The sequence below is a fragment of the Saccopteryx bilineata genome, chromosome 2 (assembly GCF_036850765.1).
Source record: "Saccopteryx bilineata isolate mSacBil1 chromosome 2, mSacBil1_pri_phased_curated, whole genome shotgun sequence".
In the NCBI taxonomy this organism is placed as follows: Eukaryota; Metazoa; Chordata; class Mammalia; order Chiroptera; family Emballonuridae; genus Saccopteryx; species Saccopteryx bilineata.
In genome coordinates, this window is record NC_089491.1 from 128290046 (window position 1) to 128303771 (window position 13726).

General features: G+C 35.8%; 1 protein-coding gene and 1 pseudogene across 2 annotated transcripts in view; both read left to right on the top strand.

The window, feature by feature from the left end:
• MGAT4C (MGAT4 family member C) overlaps nucleotides 1-13726 on the top strand; it is a 537929-nt gene that overhangs the window by 304197 nt on the left and 220006 nt on the right. The window lies entirely within an intron of this gene.
• The window catches only part of LOC136322307 (hyaluronan mediated motility receptor-like), a 45166-nt pseudogene continuing 44798 nt past the window's right edge, over nucleotides 13359-13726 (top strand).

Below are 13726 nucleotides of genomic sequence, written 5' to 3' on the forward strand. Positions count from 1 at the left end.
AACTTTATGATTAATCAAAGACTGGAAACTACTGTCCATTAATATGAAAATGGATAAATTTTAATATATTCATAAAATTTAATATTTAGTATATTCAGCAATAAGTTATAAATACCTCAACATAGATGGATCTCAGCAATACTATAGTGCATAAAAAGTCAGAAATAGGAAAGTACATACTATATGATGCCATTTTATAAGGTTAAAAAAAGGCCCGATTTATCTATGAGATAAAAATTCAAACATAGCTTGCTTATGCAGAGTATAGGTTAATAGAAAGGTATCATAAAGAAATTCCCTGGTGATGAAAATTTTCTATAACCTGATTTGGTAATTAGTTGCATAGTTTATACCAGTGATTTTCAATTTTTTTCATTTTAGGGCACATATTAAACTAAGTGTGAAAATACCACTGTGTTCTACAGTAATTTTTTTTTGTAGAATAATAATTTTGTGGCCCACTAAAAAATGTATTTGTTGCCAATCTGACAAAAAGTAGGTATAATTTTGATTGATTTACAAAAAAAAAAATCATAGTAATTGCCTACCCTTTTTGCTCCAAAGTGACTTTTTAAAAAGTTGGGTGAATATATTTAATATAAGGATTTCTGATTCAAAGAATTAAGGAATCAGACACAGCTTTATTATACAATGTGACCAATAAGATGCAACTTTATTATATGTCCTATATATATATGGTTCAAGACAGGGTATATTTACACCTGATGGCTATTGTGCTGGATGTAGTAATTTTTTTATTTGACAATCTAAGGGAAAAGAGATCAGTGCAAAATTATTGTGGCTCTGGCCATTTGGCTCAGCAGTACAGCGTCGGCCCAGTATGTGGAAGTACTGGGTTCAACTCCCGGCCAGGGCACACAGGAGAAGTGCCTATCTGCTTCTCCACCCCTCCCCCTCTCCTTTCTTTCTATCTCTCTCTTCTCCTCCCGCAGCCAAGGCTCCATTGGAGCAAAGTTGGCCCTGGAGCTGAGGACGGCTCCATGGCCTCCACCTCAGGGGCTAGAATGGCTCCAACAGCAGCATAGTGATACCCCAGAGGGGCTGAGCATCACCCCCTGGTGGGCATGCCAGGTAGATCCCTGTCGGGCACATGCAGGAGTCTGTCTGCTCCCCCCCTCCCCTCCCACCCCCCTCTTCTGTACTTCAGAAAAATACAAAAAAAAATATTGTGGAACACTGGTTGAAAATAAGTGGTATATACATGTGCCAAAAATCATCATAATAGATACCTAAGAGCTGTAGCTTTTACTAGTGAGAGGAGAGAAGGCAGAGAGGCAGACTCCTGAATACTTCCTGACTGGGATCTGCTTTGCAAGCATATATAGACATAGACATATAGAAAGAGTAAAAGAGAGAGCTATGGGTCCTGGCTGGTTGTCTCAGTAGTGCAGCATTGGCCCTGCATGTGGAAGTCCAGGGTTCGATTCCCAGTCAGGGCACACAGGAGAAGCGACCATCTGCTTCTCCACTCCTTCTCTTCCCCCACTCCCTCTGCCTCCCTGCCTCCTGCCTCTCATTTAATAAAAGAGAGAGAACTATGAGAGACAGGTGGAAGAACAACATTTGTAACTAGCTATAGTAATGCACAGTTTAATATAATCCACAGTTTGAGATATTTATTTCCTGTTATAACTGTCAATTCTTTCATATATAAATAAATATGGTTACCTATATTTATATAGATTATATAAATAATAATATAAATAGATTATATTATATAAATAAATATGATTACCTATATTTTGAAAAGATAGTGTCCTTTCAAAAGACATAACCAGCACATCTTAAATATTTTAGTCTTTTCACTTACAAAAATACCTATGTCATAATCTAAGATGATTATTGTGCTAAAAACTTAAAGATATTAACTCATAAAATTAATCAAAATGTTTTTATATTTTTAGAATATTCAATATCTCCTTCATTAAACATTTTCTTTTATTAATACAATAAGGCAATTAATATAATCTAATAAGGAAACGGTAGCTTGTAGAAGAACACACAAGTCATGAAAGTAACTATAAAACCTATTCTTAGCCCTGGCTCAGTTTGTTAGAGTGTTGTCCCAATATGCCAAGGTTACTGGTTTGATCCCCAGTGTGGGATCAACCAATGAATACCTAAATAAGCAGAAAAACAGGTCAATGTTTCTTTTCTCTCTTTCTTTTTTCCCCTTTCTTTCTCTCTAAAATACATACACTCATTTAAAATTATTATTTAAAGATATTTTAAAATTTGGAGAATACTCTGACAGCCAGCACTTGGGGACCAAGTACCTGAAGAGAAGGGAATTGTACTGAGCAGAGACCACTTCCTGTTCTGCCTATTCCCTACTGCATTGTGCAAAGAACGAAGGTACTGAGGAACTGATCAGATCTTTGGGCAGTCACTTGGGACCAGAAAAGTGAAAATCAAGATTGATGTCTACCAAGGGAGCCAGAACTTGAGGTGCCAAGAGCACAGAACGAACGAGGAATGCAGAAAGCAAAGTGTAATAATACTTGGCACCTTCCTAAGTGTTTGCTGATTTTTAAACTTTAGCCAAAATGCTAAGAAGCTCAAGGGAGCTTTTGCCAACTTCACGGGCAGGGGCAAGAAACATTTAGTTCATGACCTGCCAAAGAAGATGTGCTCTGGTAAGTACCCCAGGCTTCAGCTGGAGTAAGAGCAAACCCAACTAAATCCTCTTAAAAAGGCAGAAAAATAGCTTTGAATCAGTTCTATCCCAAACTGAATAAATTAATCTGCGCCTAATCTATAGCTTGCCAGACATTAAAAAAAAAAAAACAATCCTCTCTGATTGCACATAACATTCAGAACCTCAAATTATCTAAAAATTTTGCATACATAATGTTCAGCATTCTACTAAAAATAAGAAGATTTATAGGAAGCAAGACTAAATGATTAAAAACAAAGGAATTAAAACACAATCATTATTGGAATTATCATGTGTGGGATTGATCCAAACATAACAATGATCAATATGCACTAGTATGTATAAGATAAATAATAGCAGAAAATTAAAATCTATAAACTATATTGTGGTGTTATTAAGAACACAATTTAAGATATAGCTAGAGTAAAAATTAGTGAATAGAAAGAAAAATCATTAGAAAATAGAATAAGCCACAGAAAAAGGTATACTGAGCAAGAAAGATGTACATGTGCTGAAATATTCTACCATATCTTCTAGATCACAGAATGAAGGAAGAGAGAGGGAGCAAAAGAGAGGAAGTAAGAAAGGTGATTTCAGGTGAGATGAAGAAATCTGAGGGAAGAGGTGAAACAAAACAGAACCAGTAAGTTTAAACCATAGCTGAGAATATTCCCAAGTGACAGAACAACCAAGAGTTAAGAAAAGTCATGTACCTCAGGTAGAATATATACAAATAAAACCTCAAATTTCTAAAAGTCAAGACAAAAGGAATATGTCAATTTTGAGGTATACTTTTCTTCAAAGAATAAAAAAATAGCACTTACAGTAGACTTTATAAGAAACAGTTGAAAATAGAAGAAAATAGTATGTTATTAAAAAGCTGAAAAAAGATTACAACCCACATAGACTTCTATACCTACTGAAAATATCCTTCATAAATAAAGATTTAATAAGATATTTTTATAAAAACAAGAAGAAAATTTATTAGCTATTTCAATTAAAGTGAGTTTTTTTGTGTAACAGGGTATAATTACAGCTAGAAGCACAAATACAGAAAAGAATAAATATCAATGAGAAGAATAAATATAGAATTAAAATGTATGGCAATATATCACTGATGTTAGAAAGGTAGAAAGAAACACAAAGTGTGAGTACTAGGAGTAAGAAGAAATAGGGGTTCTAAGGTTCTTATGTTGTTTAAAATGGTAAAAGTCCTGACTTAGATTAAATATTTTAAGTCAAGGATGTATGTTCTATTTTCTAGGCTAGAGGTGAACTTCCTTAAACCACTACAAAATAATAAAGACATGTAAAATGGAGAAAAGATGTGCCTCTCTTTTTGATAATCCTTGGTATAACAAACACGTGAATAACAATCTTATAAGAATTTTAAGATTTTTTTTATTTTCTGGATTTTGTTCCTATTTCTAAATTGTACCCAAATTTGGCCCTGGCCGGTTGGCTCAGCGGTAGAGCGTCGGCCTGGCGTGCGGGGGACCCGGGTTTGATTCCCAGCCAGGGCACATAGGAGAAGCGCCCATTTGCTTCTCCACCCCCACCCCCTCCTTCCTCTCTGTCTCTCTCTTCCCCTCCCGCAGCTGAGGCTCCATCGGAGCAAGGATGGCTCGAGCACTGGGGATGGCTCCTTGGCCTCTGCCCCAGGCGCTAGAGTGGCTCTGGTCGCGGCAGAGCGAGGCCCTGGAGAGAGCATCGCCCCCTGGTGGGCAGAGTGTCGCCCCTGGTGGGCGTGCCAGGTGGATCCCGGTCGGGCGCATCCCGGTCGGGCGCATGCGGGAGTCTGTCTGACTGTCTCTCCCTGTTTCCGGCTTCAGAAAAATACAAAAAAAAAAAAAAAAAAAAAAAGAAATACTGGTCAGTTTGTTGACTTAAATTTACTTTTCTTTATTGTAAATATTGTATTTGTTCCCGTTTTGTTTTTTTTACTTTAAAATATGTGCAGTGTGCATAGGGATTTGTTCATAGTTTTGTTTTTTTTTATAGTCTGGCCCTCCAACAGTCTGAGGGACAGTGAACTGGCCCCTTGTGTAAAAATTTGGGGACCCCTGTGCTAAGCATTTAAAGTACCAGGAATTATATAAATGCAAGTATGAAGAAGGAGGAGCTGAAATTCTTTTGAAGATCACCACTTTGCATTGTCAGAAGAAGCATGTGATTGACTGCCTCAATGTACTCTCCATGAACACAAAGAATGGCTTTGGAGAAAATACAAAAGGATTTAGAAAGTGAACTACAAGTGCATTCCCATAATCTGATCACTTTTTAGTTTTTTGCTTTCAAAGAAAAGAATAGAATTTATCATTTCAAATTTGGGATTTGCATGCCTGCCTATGAAGGTGTTTTCAAGCATGATGTGTTTAAAAAAAAAAAATTAATGGGCAGGCACTCTTAGAAAAGACTGTTTTTCTTAATTTTAATTTAATTTCTGCTTAAGAAGGTTAGTTTAATGTTATTTCATAAATAATAGGTTACTCCTTAAATTTAAAAAAAAATGCAAATGTTTTAAATGTCTTGTTTTTTCTTCTTTTCCAAAGTGAGAGGAGGGGAAATAGAGAGATAGACTCCCACGTGTTCCCTAACTGGGATCCACTGGCATCCCCTGTCTGGGGCTGATATTCTGCCAATCCATGGCCATGATCCTAACTGAACTATTTTTAGCACCTGAGGCAGAGGCTCCACAAAGTCGTCCTCAGTGCCCGCCCAGTGCCTATGTGCTCCAATCAATTGAGCCATGCTTGTGGGAAGGGAAGAGAGAGAGAGAATGAGAAAAGAAGGGGGAGGGCAGAGAAGCAGATGGTTGCCTCTCCTGTGTGCCCTGACTGGAAATCAAAACCCAACTTCTACTTGCTGGGAGCCAACCAGCCAGGGCCTCAATGTCTTTTGATTACTTATTTTTCCTAGTACTTCTTGTTCTCACAACCACAATACTAACTTCCTCTTTAAAGTACTTTATGTACCGCTTATTCTGATATTTCTTCAGGTGGGTGACTTCTGTAATATGTTATTACTTCATAGGAAGAACAATAGGTTGGAAATAAATATATCATACCCTTTGGAATTTCAGTTACTTTAATAAATTACTTACATTTAAAATCTCTTTTTGATATTTTAACAATGACAAAATATAAAAAATAATTTTATGAGAAAACAAAGTAATTTTGCCATATCATTTCTTTCTACAGTGGGTGAGAAGTAGAATAATGTTGTGGGAAGTCCGGTGTTCTTTGGAGTGCTATTTTCAAATAGAAAAGACAGTTAAAATCACCCCTAATTCTAGAAATAGAGGAGAATTAGTTTTCATCAAAAAAGGAAAAAATTAAAATCATCAGCAGACTCAAGTTAAAGAAGTAAGTCTTTGGTTTCTAAAATATATTCCTTTATCTTCATATAAAACATATCAAATCCTGTGGAATCATAATATAAATTATATTCCTTAAAATTTACCTAAAAGTTGTTTATAACTTATTTATATTATTTATTTGAAACATGTTATATTTTAAGAATAGTTGTTTTTAATGTTCATTAAATAATTTTATTCTAATTAAGTTTTAGTGAGCTTTATTTCCTTCCAGTGGTTTCAAGTGAATGGAAAGTCTTATGTTCATTACTCTTTTAACAGGCAGTGGGATTTTAAAATTATATTAGTAAATGACTTAGCCATAGGGCCACAACTATATACTAAAATGTACAAATCATTCATTTCAAATGTCCCAAATGTCATATTTGCAGCAAAGTATAGATAGAATTATTTTTCTTCTTAGAAGAATTGGAGGTTACACAATTTATTTCTTTTGAAGTTTTGGATTCCCCTGGGGTGCTGCTATAATACAAATGTTTATGCATTCTAAGTCTATCTCCTGCTTGTTGAGTTTGGGACTAGTGCTTAAGAATCTGTAGACCAAATTGGTGCCACAGAGATGGAATGAGTATGTTGCCTCAGTTTGGTGGTTTCCCCTCATCTTGTATGTACAATATGTTTGATATGCTATACCCTGCTGCCCACAGGCAAGGACAAAATAATGTTTATACTCCTGAGAGAATTTTAAATGCAGTTACAAAAATTCTGTTTTGTATTCTGCCACCAAACTAGCACAATGTACACAAGTTCCAGATTTATTTTTCCCAGTAGAAAAGCATCTATATGCTTGAGTTGGCAACTTAAATTCCATTCTCCTAAAATCACTAAAATGTTCAATCATTTTTCATTGTCATTCTGTTTAGTTGTTTCATTCTCCTTTTTCAAAAAATACTTCTCTAGAATAATTTGAACAGAAAAGCTGAAGCAGAAAAGAGAAATCCAATCACTGTTCAAAGAAATGTAATAGTTGAAGACAAGAAATGCCCAGCCAGTTCTTATCTCAGCAGGGCATATGTATCATCTTTCATCACAGAATCCTTGGCATGTGAATGAATGCTTTGATTATCTCACTTGGTAATGATCAGAAAGAAACTGCCACTTAATATGTCAAAGTAATTTTCTCCTAATTTAATGCTATCTTTGGATTTCTGAAAAGATAAAAAGAAAGCATTGTTTACATTTGATATAAAGAAAAAATGTAAGAGCAAAATTCCAAGAAAAAAAGTGGTTTTGTTTCTAAGACTTCTGCCACAGTTCATTCCTTGGTTTGTCATAGTATAGTGAACTCTAATGTTCAAGATAGAAGTGATATTAGTCATGATAGAATTTCTTGGTGATTAGATGTAGAATTGTTCAGATCAGCTGTTAAAACTTTGCAATACATAGGTTAATATATTTAGACTCAGGAAGCATGGATTTTCTGATAAAATTCAATGGAAGATTTATACATATTAATTAATATAATTATGTCTATGATATATTTTAATGTGCTAATTGACTGCTTTTCTGTTGAATTTTGTCTAAGCATTACCATTTTCTTATCTCAGGGTAGTACCACAAATCATGTCTCCTCTCAACCTTATATTGATGTCAGTATCAATGCTGGAATTGGGTAATTACTTCTGGTGAGGCAAGGCAAGTTTTATGTTACTGTCAAAACATCCTTTAATCTAGAAACAAGTATATTCCTAGAATGTGAAGAGTGCAGTTTTGGAAAAATAAGTAGCATGAAAACAGTTTGGCTCTAAGAATCCAGAAGGAAATCATAGAGCTGTATCATAACAGAGGTGGGATCCTAAAGGCCAAAGCAGAATTTGGAGGTTTGGACAAGAAGACAGTAATCTACGAACTGGTTAAGCTAGGCATTGTTGAAAGACATCCCGGCTAAACAAAATGAAACAAGTCAGAACAAGACCAGCAATGAAATGACAAGCTTAGTCTTTTTTGTTTTAATTAAATTTGAGGGGATATAAGTACAGGTGTGGAACCCAATAAGATATTATTTGCACACGGCATTGTGTACCCATCACTCCATGCAAAGTCTCCTTCATTCCAACAATTTGCCCCTTTGTTCACTTCCACCTACTCTCACCCCCTTTCCCTCTGGCTATCCCCACACTGTTGTCTGTGTCTATGTGTTATATATATATATATATAGATAGATATAGATAGATATATATATATATAGATAGATATAGATAGATATAGATAGATATAGATAGATATATAGATATAGATAGATATATAGATATAGATATATTTTGCTTAATCCCCCTTCATATTAATGTTTATGCAAGTATCTTAATATTAATTTAATGGTTTTAAAACAAGAGTCTTACATATTTTTCTCTCTGGGGCCAAGTCTAGTGACAGGCAACCATCAGCTTAAATAATCTCCACCATAGGAACGAGCAGGCATTTTTGATTAAGGCAGAACAGTCTGGGAGTCAAGTTTCTGCTAAAGTTGCTTAACTATAAACAAACAAACAAAAAAGGTACAATAAAAAAGTGATGAATAAACAAAATGTGGTAGGACAATAAATGTTGTTTTAATCTTCTGAGAATAGTAAAAGTAAGAAGGGAAAAGTTGACATTTTGCTTTTAATCAAATTCTCAGCATAACTGTGAATATCTATGCCCTCAACCAAGTAGTACAGAGATAACAAGTGCTCTCCCTAGCCACTATATGCTTTGTAAATTGTCATTTTAATCTTCTTTCCCTCAATATATTTATTGTGCTTACATTTTATTTTTATATTCTCAAATCATCTTATAAATAAGAAATTTCTTATTCAATGTCAATTATAAGCAAACTGCCTTCTACATTTTTAGTAGCAAATGAGTTTATCTTAAAAATGACCACTCCTAATTAGCTAGAATTCTTTTTTAATATTAAATAATAAATTTCACTCTAATGGATTAATCACAATATAATAAGAATCTGTCCTTATAAGCATGAGAATAGAAGGATAAGATTTAGATGTAAATGATTAGTAGAAAGAGACATATTCCAAAATATATATTAGGCTCTGTAGTCATATGTTTTTAAAAATCATTTTGCATTATTTTAATAATTTTATAAATAACATTTTTTCAAAGAAATATTTTTGCATGTGTTATAGTAACATCAGGATGTTAATGACAGAGTAAAGAAATATGTTATTTTTATGAATTCTAAATGTATAAAGAGTTTATGCCTCATCACTATTTCTTAGATATTGGAAAAATCTAATACTTATTAGATTAAGTATGTTCAAGTTTGTATGTGTACTTGAAAGAGTTTCTTTGTGTGTTCTAAAATAGTTCTTTATTCAACATGTTTTTTAATTTACACATTAAAATTGGTCTTTTATTATTTTATTAAAGGTGCTATGTATCAATTTTTGGTAGACACAGCTAAAAGCAAAACTATCTTTAAAAATATCATGGGTTGCTTGGACACTGTTTTTCCACATCCCAGTCTGACGCTCCATCCACTGCGCCACCGCCTGGTCAGGCTAAGGACACTGTTTTTGAGAACAAAAATTAGTATAGTCATAGAAAACAGTATGGACTTTTCTAAGAAAATTAAAAATTAGAACTACCATATGATTGAGTAATACCACTTCAAGCTATATAGATGAAGGACATGAAAACAGGATCTTCAAGAGATATCTGCACTCCCACATTCATGCAGCATTATTCACAAAAACTAAAATATGCAAACAAGTTGTGTATGTCAATGGGTGAATGGATAAGGAAAGTATGACACCATATATATATATATATATATATATATATATATATATGATGTATACACACGCACACGAAATAATTTATTCAGCCACAAAATGTAAATCCTTCCATTTGTAATAGCATAAATACACTGGGAGGGCACTATGCTAAGTGAAATAAAGCAAATATTCTGTATGATCTCACTTATGTGAGAAATCTAAAAAGTTGACATCAGAAGCTGAGAATAAAATGGTGATTGCCACAGGCCGGGAGGGTAGTGGAAATGGGGAGATGTCAATCAAAAGGTATATATTTAATTCTAATAGGAATAAGGTGTAGAGATCTAATGTACAGCATGGTGATATATATAGTTAAGAATATTGTGTAATATTCTTGAAATTAGAAAATAGTTCTTTTTTTTTTAATTTTTATTTTTTTTTATTTTTTTTTTTTCATTTTTCTGAAGCTGGAAACAGGGAGAGACAGTCAGACAGACTCCCGCATGCGCCTGACAGGGATTCACCCGGCACGCCCACCAGGGGCGAAGCTCTGCCCACCAGGGGGCGATGCTCTGCCCATCCTGGGCGTCGCCATGTTGCGACCAGAGCCACTCTAGCGCCTGAGGCAGAGGCCACAGAGCCATCCCCAGCGCCCCGGCCATCTTTGCTCCAATGGAGCCTTGGCTGCGGGACGGGAAGAGAGAGACAGAGAGGAAAGCGCAGCGGAGGGGTGGAGAAGCAAATGGGCGCTTCTCCTGTGTGCCCTGGCCCGGAATCGAACCCAGGTCCTCTGCACGCTAGGCCGACACTCTACCGCTGAGCCAACCGGCCAGGGCTAGAAAATAGTTCTTAAGTGTTGGCACCACACACATACATTCACTGAAGTAACTATGTGAGATGATAGATGTGTTGAGTAGCCCAATTGTGGCAATCATTTCACAATGTATACGTATATCAAATTATATTATATACCTTAAATATATGCAATTTTTATCTGGAAATAATACCTCAATAAATCTATGGATAAAATACAATGAGACTATCCCAGGGAAGTTAATTTCATTATGCTATCCACCACTATACTGAGTTTTGTGGTTGCCTCTTCTAATTAGGCTGCCCTATCATGTCTTCACTCTTCTACCAACTTCTATTCTGTTGATGAGAATTCCTCCTCAATACCTGCATTTTTTTGCTATAACTTATACTTGGCCTGAGGATATCTTGGAAGATTTGAAGGTTAATTTTTTTAATCTTTATTTATTTATTCATTTTAGAGATGAGAGAGAGAGAGAGAGAGAGAGAGAGAGCATCAACTCCCATATGTGCCTTGACCAGGCAAGCCCAGAGTTTTTGAACCAGTGACCTCAGCATTCCAGGTCGGTCGATGCTTGATCCACTGCGCCACCACCAGTCAGGCTGTAGGTTAATTTTATTGAGTAATAAACTAGTATTCTTACAAGAATTTAAACAACCACACTACATGGGATAGATCAAAGATGATGGAATACTAAATGGACATACAACATGCTGCATCTCTGTTTAGAAAATTACATAAATTAGACCAGGGCTTGTGCCACATAGTAAATTCTCAATACATATTCCTTAATTTAATGTAATGAACTGTTACTTAATATAAACATTATCTCTCTTTTCCACTAAATAAAAAATATAAAAACAGTAAAATATATATTATTTTACCCTAAAAGGATTATGCAAGATATAATGTATAATTTAACAAATATTTTATGTCATTGTTAAAATTCACAACACACAAAAAGTATCCTTATTTATAAAAAATAAGAAGAACCTTAAAAGAGCTTTAAAAAATATTCAACAATACTATTAGTCTAATAATATGCTTTTGCTATTTTTATATGCTTTTTAATGATTGGCATGTGTATTTTTTACTTTATGGTAAATATTTATACTTAGAATGACAGACACATTTCTGAACATGTAGAGGAATATGATGAGAAATTGACAAGAATACTATGCAAATCAGAAAAACAATTGCTAATTACATTTTGGTAGGTATAATAAAAAGTTATGCAAAGGTACTGTCTGACCTATGAATCATCCAAAAAATATTTTGAGAATACTTCTAAGCCAAAATTGTTTGAACTAACTCTTGAATGTGATCAGAAAGCCAACTAGACAAGGTTGCAGAACAATGGAGTTGTAAAAAACATTATGTTTCAGAAATAATAGATGTGATCCTGTATGCAAATGTTAGAGAGCCCACAGCATTTCGTTCTTAAAGCATGGTCCCAAGACCAGCATCACCTGAGAATTTGTTAGAAAGACCAATTGTCGAGGCCTGCTAAAAAATACTGAATCAGAAATTCTAAGAAGGGTCCTGGGATGTGTTTGTTTGTTTGTTTTTTAACAAGCCCTTCAGAAGATCCTGATGCACATTAAAGTTTTAGAACCCTTGCATTACAATGTTTGGTATTATCAGACATTATGAAACTATGCACTCAAAAAACTCAGAGAAGAGCCTGAAGTACGTTTAATGTAATTTGTTGGCAAATTCATTTGGAAGGAGACATGAATGAAAGCAAGAAAGTGGCTTCAATAACATTTTGGCAGTTCAGGTGAGATCTGGTGATGTTTTCAATGTACTAAATATAGCAATGTAAAGTATGGTACAGATTTAAGAAAAAAATGGAGTATAATATTGAGATATAAGCAAGAGAATATAGAAGTATAAGGGATGAATTTTGATTGATTTTGAGTTTTCTAGTTTTGCCAACTAACTAAACCAATAACATTATACAAAAAATTATTTAATATATTGCCAAGTATTATTCACATATATCATCATTTTATTTTTTACTTATTTATAATTCTTTATTTAAAAACATAATTAGCCTTACCAGGCGGTGGTGCAGTAGATAGAGGGTTGAACTGGGACCCAGAGGACCCAGATTTGAAACCTGAAGGTCGCTGGCTTGAGCGCAGGCTCATCTGGTTTGACACAGCTCATCAGCTTGAACCCAAGGTGAATGGCTTGAGCAAGGGGTCAGTCACTCAGTCTGCTGTAATCCTCAGTCAAAACACATATGAGAAGCAATCAATGAACAACTAAGGTGCCACAACAAAGAATTGATGCTTCTTATCTCTCTCCCTTCCTGTATGTCTGTCCCTTTCTCTGTATCTCTCTCTGTCACACAAAAAATATTTTGGATTAATATATAAATATTTTCAGGTACCATGTATTCAAATGTTAATATTCTTTTAATGTTAGTGTAATAACATCAATTTTGAGCTATCACAAAAAATTAGGATGAGGACCAGACAATGCATTTACTTCTTTATTTCTAAAAACACGCCCCAAATCTAAAGTGAACATTTTTCCTCAGAGCAGCAACACCAGCAAAGGAAAGAAATTACCATGCCCACTGGAGATTCTCCTGCTCCAATCAAAACAAAGAGGTGCTTAGAGGCAGGCAGCGTGTTAGGGACACAAGTAGTGACTGCTGAGGTCTAAACTACAATACAATGCCCCCACACACTGCTGAGTGCTCGCAGAGGGGAGGTGGGCCGGCAGTGGCAGAGCATAGATGCAGGTGCCAGGGTGGTCCGAGCAAGCATGCACCAGCCTGCTTGTGAAAGAGGAAGCTGCCACAGCCACTGCGGAGGTCGGAGCGAGTTCACAGGCCCACCCGGGGTGCAAGCCTGGGTGACTGCAGAAGCGGTCTACGAGCAGGCGCAAGTGGGCCACTCGCGGAGGCGAGAGCAAAGCCAGGAGCCACAGTGGCAGCTGTGGAGGTCCGAGCGCGCGCTCAATTCCTCTCGCCCTTCGAGGTAAAGGTGGCTCGGATGACAGCAGACGCAGGTCTGAGTGGCTGCGCATGGGCCTGCCCTCGGAGGCGAAGACCACGCAGCTGTTGTGGAGGTCCAAACTTGTGTGCAATCATGCCTGAGGCATGGGCCCACCCCTGGCAGCGGCTGAGGCCC